The following is a 9371-nucleotide window of genomic DNA, read 5'->3' as shown; positions in this document are numbered from 1 at the left end:
AAAGTTTGAGGAGGTTGACTAATAAGAATTTAGTACTTCAAAGACTTCTCTCGATACGTTAATTCCCTGTGGGATTTGACTCGGGGCATAATACCCCGGATTATATTTGCAACGCCCGCGTAGTCTTTTAATAGGCTTAATTGAGCGTGATCAATTTTGGCATCGTTGCCGGGGAGTTAACGGTATTATCAATTGCGATTGAAAGAAGTACAAAAAAAAAAACTTAGTGTAGTTAGTTTTCTCTACACCCAATTTTTACATTGAAATTTTTAACGTTTATTGACTTGGTTGCACAGGTACATGCCTAGAAACTCATCGAGAACTGGTGAAGTATTTGAAGCATTTTCAGATCCCGAGAAATTTTTCAAGGCCTTGAACCGGGCCAACTGGAGTAACAGACAACAACAAACAACTGATCCAATCGAAACAACAATGGGAGATCACGAAGAACAGCCAGTTGTACCAATAGCACCAATGGCACCTCTTGTGCCCGAGGCGGTTCTCTATGATTGGGCACAACCCACAGCTGAAAATTTGGCCACCTCAATTTTAGTCCCGCAGATACAAGCTGGATCATTCCAAATCACGAATAACACGCTGCATTTGTTGCAAAACAAGGGGCTATTTTCGGGGTCACAAGCCGAAGATCCTCAAAAGCACTTGAAATTTTTTTTGTCAATCTGCAAGACCCAAAGACAGCCCAATGTAACTCCAGAAGCAATCAATTTACTATTGTTCCCATTATCAGTGACCGGAGCTGCCCAGACCTGGTTAAACTCACTCCCCATAAATTCCATAACAACTTGGGAGGAGTTAGTCAGGCAATTCGTGAACAAGTTCCCCCCCTCAATAAAACCGCGCAACAGATTGATGACATTTTAAGTTTTAAACAGAGGCCAATGGAAACATTGCATGAAACATGGGAGCGTTTTAAAGGGATACTGGTCATATGTTCGTACCATGGCATTCCAGATTTGATGTTGGGACAGCAGTTCTACATAGGATTGTCAGACAGCGTGAAGAACATTGTTGATGCTTCAGCGGGTGGAGCATTCTTGAGTAAAACATGGAGAGAAGGTCAAAGTCTGCTTGACAAGATGGCGCATAATTCAAGATGGATAACCAGAAATGCACCTATCACTCCAGTGGTGCACTCAGTGCCTTTAGATCCATCCAATTCAATGGCTGAAAATATGGCCACTTTATTGACACAAATGAGCACACTCACCAAAAGGGTGCAAGAGTCAGGGCAAAAACAACAGGTACATATTGTAGATACTACTAATGGGGGCTTGTGCACATCTTGTATTAGTTAGCCAATTGGTAATCAGTGGCCTGCAGGACACGATCATCAGCACTACCCTGAAGATATGAACTATGTGTCTAATTATGGAGGCCAGAGACAGGGTGGTCAGAACTGGAGTTAGCAAAATCAGCAATACAGGCCAGCCCAATCACAGTCAACAGTGGAAACATGGGAGGTATGAAACCCCCCAACAATATAACACCTTACCCAAGGACACAGGGATACAGTAATCAGAATCAACAGCAGGGGTATCACCCTCCTCAGCAGCAGTACAGTGGAAGGAAGGAAGATGGGTTTGCTAGACTTGAAGCAATGATGCAATAGGTCATTGGGTCTAATGCAAAGATTAGTGAGAGAGTAGATGCACATGACTAGGCGATCAAGAATATTGAAATCCAAATGGGCCAAATTTCAATGTCTCTAAACAATCGCCCTCATGGAACACTACCCGCAGATACCCAGGTAAATCCAAAAGATCAAGTCCCGAAGCAGTTGATGGCGGTGAGCTTACTTAATGGCAGAGATTTGGATGTAGAGAGCAAGAAAGGGCTCGAGAAACTAGGGAAGTTGAGACACTTATATCAGTGCCCATAGAGTTGGATGAATCAACGAAACTAACAGAAGTGACAGCCCAGCCTGCCTAGGAAGAAGGTAGCATTCAAATTAAGACCGAGAAAGAAGCTGAAATAACACAGGAACCAGTGGTTGTTGTAGCGGCTGATAAAGATCGATCCCAAATGATTGGGAAGAAGAGACCTCCTGCACCCTTCCCTTAGAGGCTAGCTAAGTACCAAAAAGAGTAGCAATACAAGAAGTTCTTGGAAATGCTAAAACAAATTCAGGTAAACATTCCCTTAATTGATGATTTGAAAGAGATGCATGGGTATGCAAAAATGATGAAGGACTTAATGTCCCAAAAATTTGATTTCCAAGACTTAGCCACAGTTACTCTCACCCAGACCTGTAGTGCAGTGGTGACTAGACCAATTGCGGAAAAGCTATCTGACCCAGGGAGCTTTACAATCCCATGCACTATTGGTGATTTTGCCTTTGCTAAAGCACTGTGTGATCTAGAGGCCAACATTAATCTTATGCCCCTGGCAATTTATAAAAGGCTGGGTATTGGAAGAGCTAGACCCACCACAATGTTGTTGCAGCTGGCTGACAAGACGGTAAAGCAACCCTCTGGTATTCTGGATGATGTGTTGATTCAGGTAAGAAAATTTGTGTTCCCTGCAAATTTTGTAATCTTAGATTGTAAAGTAGATGAAGAGATTCCCATAATTTTGGGAAGACCATTCCTAGCCACGGGGAGAGCTTTAATCGATTGTGAAACTGGGGAGTTAAATATGAGGTTGAACGATGAAGAAATAACATTCAACGTGCAGAAATCTATGAGGCGACCAAGTGAATTCGCCAATTGCTCTTTTATAGATGTCGTGGATGTAATTGTAGAGACCAATGATGAACTGTTGACTATTAAAGACCCCCTTGCTATGTGTCTAATGAACTTTGATGAGGTAAAGGGAGAAGAACTGGCTGGATGGGTAATGGCATTAGAAGGTAGAGGGTTCTGGGATAGAACACTTGAATTTGAGCCCTTGCACTTGGAGAACAGAGAAGCTCCTCCAGCCAAGCCATCAATCGAAGAACCACCAAAGTTGGAGTTAAAGCCATTTCCAGCCCATCTTAGGTATGAGTTTCTTGGACCTAACTCGACATTACCTGTTATTATTTCATCTAGTTTGCTAGATGTACAAACTCAACAACTCTTGCAGGTACTTAAGGAGTGCAAGACTTATATTGGGTGGACCATGACAGACATAAAGGAAACCAGCCTCGCATACTATATGCATAAAATTCTGCTGGTAGAAGGACACAAACCTTCCAGAGAACACCAAAGAAGGTTGAACCCCAATATGAAGGAAGTAGAGAAGAAAGAGGTGATCAAGTGGTTAGATGCAGGAATCATTTTCCCAATTTCTGACAGTAGCTGGGTTAGCCCAGTTCAAAGTGTACAAAAAAAAGGTGGCATGACGGTAGTTAAGAATGATAACAACAAATTGATTCCTACAAGAACCGTCACAGGATGGAGAATTTGTATGGATTATAGGAAGCTGAACTTGGCTACCCGGAAAGACCATTTCCCACATCCTTTCATTGATCAGATGTTGGATATATTGGCAGGAAGGTCACACTTCTGTTTTCTCGACGGATACTCAGGGTACAACCAGATTTCTATTGCCCCAGGGGATAGGGAAAAGACTTCATTCACTTGCCCCTTACGGAGTGTTTGCCTTCAGGAGAATTCCATTTGGCCTTTGTAATGCACCTGCAATATTCCAATGGTGCATGATGGCCATTTTTACAGATATGGTGGAGGGCATTATGGAGGTCTTCATGGACGATTTCTCAGTGGTGGGAAATTTGTTTGATAAATGCCTAGCAAATTTAACCCGTGTTCTAAAAAGGTGCATCGAGACAAATCTAGTGCTAAATTGGGAGAAGTGCCATTTTATGGTACAAAAAGGAATTGTCTTGGGGCACTTAGTGTCGAGAAAAGGGATTGAGGTGGACAGAGCCAAAGTCGACATGATAGAAAAACATGCACCTCCAACATCAGTCAAGGCTATTCGTAGCTTCATGGGACATACCGACTTCTACCGGCGATTCATCAACGATTTTTCCAAGATCGCAAATCCCCTCTGTAAGTTGCTCGAAAAAGATAACCCATTTGTGTTTTCTGATGATTGCAGATTAGTTTTTGAGGAACTGAAGAAGCGGCTAGTTACAACACCGATTGTAGTTGCTCCTGATTGGGAGCAACCGTTTGAACTCATGTGTGATGCTAGTGACTACGCTGTGGGAGCCGTGTTGGGACAGTGCAAGGATAAGGTAATGCACCCTATTTACTACACAAGTAGGTCATTGAGTGGTGCTCAGCTGAATTACACGGTAACTGAAAAAGAAATGTTGGCTGTTGTGTTCGCCTTTGATAAGTTCAGGTCTTACTTGATCGGGTCGAAGGTGATAGTGTACACAAATCATGCAGCCATTAGGTATTTGGTTGATAAAAAGAGTCTAAGTCGCGCCTAATTCGTTGGGTGCTGCTTTTGCAAGAGTTTCACTTGGAGATTCGTGACCGTAAGGGAACAGAGAACCAAGTCGCTGATCATTTGTCGCGCCTTGAAAGTGTTGAAAATGCAATTGAGTCTGAGGATATGCTTGAAACTTTTCCAGACGAGCAGCTGCTAGCCATAAGTGTGGAAGATGTGCCATGGTACGCTGATATTGCAAACTATTTGGCCTGCGGCATTGAACCATATGAACTCTCCTATGTTCAAAAGAAACGATTTTATCGTAATTGCTGAAACTATTACTGGGATGAACCGCATGTGTTTAAAATTTGCATTGATAACATGATCCGGAGATGCGTCCCCGAGATAGAACAATATTCTGTTTTGTAGGCTTGTCACACATCACCTTATGGAGGATATTTTGGAGGAGTTAGGACAGCAGCAAAGGTGTTAGAGGAAGGGTTATACTGGCCAACAATCTTTAAGGATGCTCACCAATGGGTAAAGGGCTGTAATGAATGCCAAAGAATGGGAAACATATCCCGTAGACATGAGATACCCATGAATCCAATCCAGCAAGTTGAGGTGTTCGACGTTTAGGGAATTGATTTCATGGGTGCCTTCGTCAGTTGTTATGGCAATAAGTACATACTTGTTGCGGTGGATTATGTATCCAAATGGGTGGACGCTGCAGCACTCCCCACCAATGATTCGAGAGTGGTGGTCGGATTCTTAAAGAAGAATTTATTCACCCGATTCGGGACTCCGAGGGCCATCATTGGTGATGGGGGCACGCACTTTTGCAATCGTGTCTTTGAAAAGTTGTTGGCTAAATATGATGTGCACCACAAGGTAGCAACCCCATATCACCCTCAAACAAGCAGGCAGGTAGAGGTCTCAAACCGCGAGATCAAGAGTGTACTCACTAAAACTGTAAACGCCACAAGAACTGATTGGGCGAAAAAGCTTGACGACGCACTTTGGGCCTATAGGACTGCATTCAAAACACCTATTGGTATGTCACCATACAAATTGGTATTGGGAAGGCCTGTCACCTACCTGTGGAGCTAGAATATCAAGCTTGGTGGGCACTAAAGCAATTGAACATGAACCCTGATGAAGCTGGAGAAACTCGACTGGCAAAGTTGCATGAGTTGGAGGAATTCAGATATCACGACTTTGAAAGCACGAGACTCTACAAGGAGTGGATGAAGAGATTGCATGACAAACACATTGTGGACAGAAATTTCAAACCTGGAGACAAGGTATTATTGTACAATTCAAGGTTGAGATTGTTTCCGAGTAAGCTTAAGTCCCGATGGTCTGGGCCGTTCAACGTGACCAAAGTGTTCCCGTATGGGGCTGTGGAGATAACCAGTGAAGATGGCACTAACACTTTCAAAGTTAATGGACAACGACTAAAACTGTATATGGGGATGGAGGAAACGAAAGAGTTGTCCGTAATAATTCTTGTTGAACCGCAAAGGTCGAGCAAGCCTTAAACGAGCATAATCTACGTCGTGCCACGACATTAACTAAGGCACTGGTTGGGAGGCAACCCGACGGTCGTAGTAGTAATTAATTATGAGTTTTTGAAAATGCTAACTAATGCAGGTAACAATGGGCGGATGATAAGGCAATCAAAAATGAAAAAAAAGGTGAAAGTTCAGGATTTTGAAACCCAGTTAGCGTGACCGCGCATCTGGGCGCGATCAAGGACGCGCTACTAGCGCGACCGCGCATCTGGGCGCACTAAGAATGCGTTAAAATGGCGCAAACATTCTTCTTGGGCCCCGCTACTGAACGTGCATATGAACGTGCTACTAGCGCGATCGAGCATCTGAACGCGCTAATGAACGCGCTACTTGGCAAAACATTCTATCTTGGACGTGCTAATTTAGCGCGATCGCGCATATGAACGCGCTAATAGCGTTCTGCCCTTGATACCCGACTGTTTGTTCTTTGCTCTGATTTTTTTTTATTTTTCAATTATTTTTTCTTTAGTCTAACTCATTCTCCCCCCCCCATTCTAATAACCCCAACATCCAAAACCCCTCCCATTACCAACACACAAGTCTCCAACACTTAAGCAAACCCTACCCAATTCCTTCTTCTTCAACTCACCTTCTCCAGAATTTTTTTTTCATTTTTTAAAAGGTTTTTCCAATTCTCCAACACACTTTCCCCTTCCCCTTCTTCTCTAATCTTCACTCACTAAAGGTACCATGGCTCCATCAAAGAAACGCCGCACCACCGTCCATTAACTAGCAGACAAACCTCCAGGTCGCGAGGGGTTGCACCTGCACGCCCTTTTGATGATACAAAATTTGTCTCAGCTAAAGCCCATGACCGCTTTGCTGAGAAGGCTTCTAAGAAGCCAATTCCTGAAAGGGGCATTGAAGTCCGATTACTCCAGCGAAATTGCCCTCACATGTATGAAGAGCTGATGAGACGTGGGCTCCAAACTTTTATTAATGAGCCCGGTGAAGGCAATGTTATGGTTGTAAGGGAATTTTACGCCAACGCGCCTGAGCATCACAATGGCATCGTCACAGTACGGGGCAAAACGATGAATGCCTCTGTTGAGGCAATAAGGGCGGCATACCAGCTACCACCACCTGTGATTGATTATGATGACTTCTATGAATATGGCTGCAACCCAACACAGGAAAAGTGGCAGCGATTCATTGAAACTATTTGTGTAGCGGGACAAAAAGTGGTTTGGATGCGATATGGTGAAAAGTTCCACTCCTCCGTACTAACCTCTAAAGCAAAATGTTGGTTGTACCTAATCAACAACCGTTTGATTCCATCTCACAATACTACTGAGGTGAATGGACCCAGAGCCGGTTTGATTTGGTGCTTCGTCAATGGGCACAACTTTGATGTGGCAAAAGTAATATATGACGAGATGTTCATCCTCAACCGAGTAAAAAGGTATGGGTTCTTCTTCCCTTCTTTAGTAACCCAACTTTGTAGGGATGCTCGAGTGCCCGAAAATCTAGCTGCGGATGGCCTTGTAAGAAAGGACCGGAAGTTCCGCGCGGACAAGGTAACCACGGGAAAGGAACCAATAGCAGCGGAGGTGGAACGTAGTGGTAGCTCTGACGATTCAGATGACGAGGATGAAGAAGAGGATAATGTGAGTGCCGAACAACAGGCCCCAGAGCACGAGGATGCAGCCCCAGCACCATCTAGGGCATCCACATCTTCACAGCCATGCAGGAGCACACGCATGACCGCTTTGGAACAAGAGATGGTTGGGTTACATACTTCAGTCACAGATTTAGGTGCCCGAGTGGAGGTGGCTGCTGACAGACAAGTGAAGTCTGAAAAGACGTTCTTGGGTTGGTTAAGAGCTCTGGGTCACGCATGCAATGTGAGCCCAGAAACCGTCTCCGACCAGGAGTGACCTTCAGGGAAGTACCTCGACCTCACTATTCTTTACAATTTTTACAGCCATGGGGACATGTCTTGATTATAAGTGTGGGGTGGGGGATTCTTCATTGTACATATGTAGTTGTTATTTGACTATTTGATTTTGGTTGATTTTATTTTGTTTTGGTTGTTTTGGTTGTGATTTAGTTTTGGTATTGTTTAAAGTAGTTAAATAGTTGGGACTAAGTCGAGCATATAAAAAAACAACAAAAATGCAGACTCTTCCTGATGACGGATCCTTTAGATAGTTTTCTTGAGGGAAGTTAGTGTAGAGAAAATTCCAAAAAGATTTTTTATTTATTTTCTTTTTAGGTAGTGTAGTAACTCCCCCCTTGATTTTTCTTTGGGCCACGGTTCTTTTTTAAGGGTTTAACTTGAACCGGGTATAGGTAGTTTTTATTCATTTTGTTTTCTCTTTAGTTTTTAAAATTAGGATTAATAGGCTAATGAGCGGAGTTCGAAAAGAAAAGCCTTTAGCGCTATTATACCTGAACACAATAGACACTAGAGTGTAACGCCTATTCTCAGTAGTTGATTCTTGCTAAAGTGCCTTAAACTGTATATTTGTCACTGACTTGAATACTCAAAAAAGAGTGTCTTGATAAGCCAATCCGGAATGAGTCATGTGCCATATGTGTGAGTTTTACTGTATTCCATGATTCACATTTAATGCCTAGAACTTGCCCTGTGTGTTTGCAACGCGAAATAGTAGTTCATTCAGTCTTAGAAGTGATATAGGCAAATCTTTGTTGAGCCAGACTTATAAAATAAACCCACCTAACTACAATACATCTTAGTTAACCCTGTTGTGCTTATAAGCCTATTTCTTTGGCAACCACATTGCGAACCTTACCCAATTGTTTGAATAGCCTGCTATTTGAACCCTCTTTCCTCACATAAGCACTTGAATGGTATTGAAAATTATGCAAAGACAAAAGTGTGGGGTGGTGGTTTCGTTTTTGAGTGGAACCACAGAAATCGAAAAATAGGTGTAGAATTCTGTTGCATAAAAGATGAAGCAACACAAAAAAAGAGATTAATATAGTGGTTGAGAAGTGGTGGTTTGCTATAATTACACCTAATGAATGGGGCTGTTGTAAACAAAAGAACAGTGGTGAAATGTTTGGTTGACAAAAGGTTTGGTTTTGAATGTTGATGTAATTGTACTAAAAGTGCTTAGGGAGGTTAGTCACTATATCCAAATGTACCCTACCCGTCCCTTAGCCTACATTACCACCAAGTAAAATCCTATTGATCTTAGACTGAGTGGCTCAATTAGTAGAGTAGTACACTACGGGCAAGCTTATGGTGCATCTTTGTGACATGTGAATATTCTTTTCTTGAGAGTGAGTGAATTTCAGTTATTTAAGTTCCCAATTGTTCTAAATATTATTATATGTGGAACTACTCGCTTGTGTGAAGGTGAGGGCATGTGATTCATGAAGGAAAGGCAAGTCTTGACTTCGGTTTAGAGTAGCTTGAGAAAGTATAAATATTGCACGGCACGTGAGAGTCAACTTTTGAGGATATGATTGTTCACTCCTAGGTGT

At 42.7% G+C, this 9371-nt stretch overlaps 1 non-coding gene across 1 annotated transcript; it reads right to left on the bottom strand.

Moving 5' to 3' along the window:
- Positions 1-860: 860 nt before the first annotated feature.
- LOC142166663 (small nucleolar RNA R71) lies at positions 861-967 on the bottom strand. The gene has a single exon (XR_012697066.1). It is a non-coding gene; the product is annotated as a small nucleolar RNA R71 (small nucleolar RNA).
- Positions 968-9371: the final 8404 nt, after the last annotated feature.

The sequence above is a fragment of the Nicotiana tabacum genome, chromosome 11, assembly GCF_000715075.1.
Source record: "Nicotiana tabacum cultivar K326 chromosome 11, ASM71507v2, whole genome shotgun sequence".
In the NCBI taxonomy this organism is placed as follows: domain Eukaryota; kingdom Viridiplantae; phylum Streptophyta; class Magnoliopsida; order Solanales; family Solanaceae; genus Nicotiana; species Nicotiana tabacum.
Note: the sequence above shows the minus strand (reverse complement) of the source record. Positions and strands in the feature narration are given on the sequence as shown.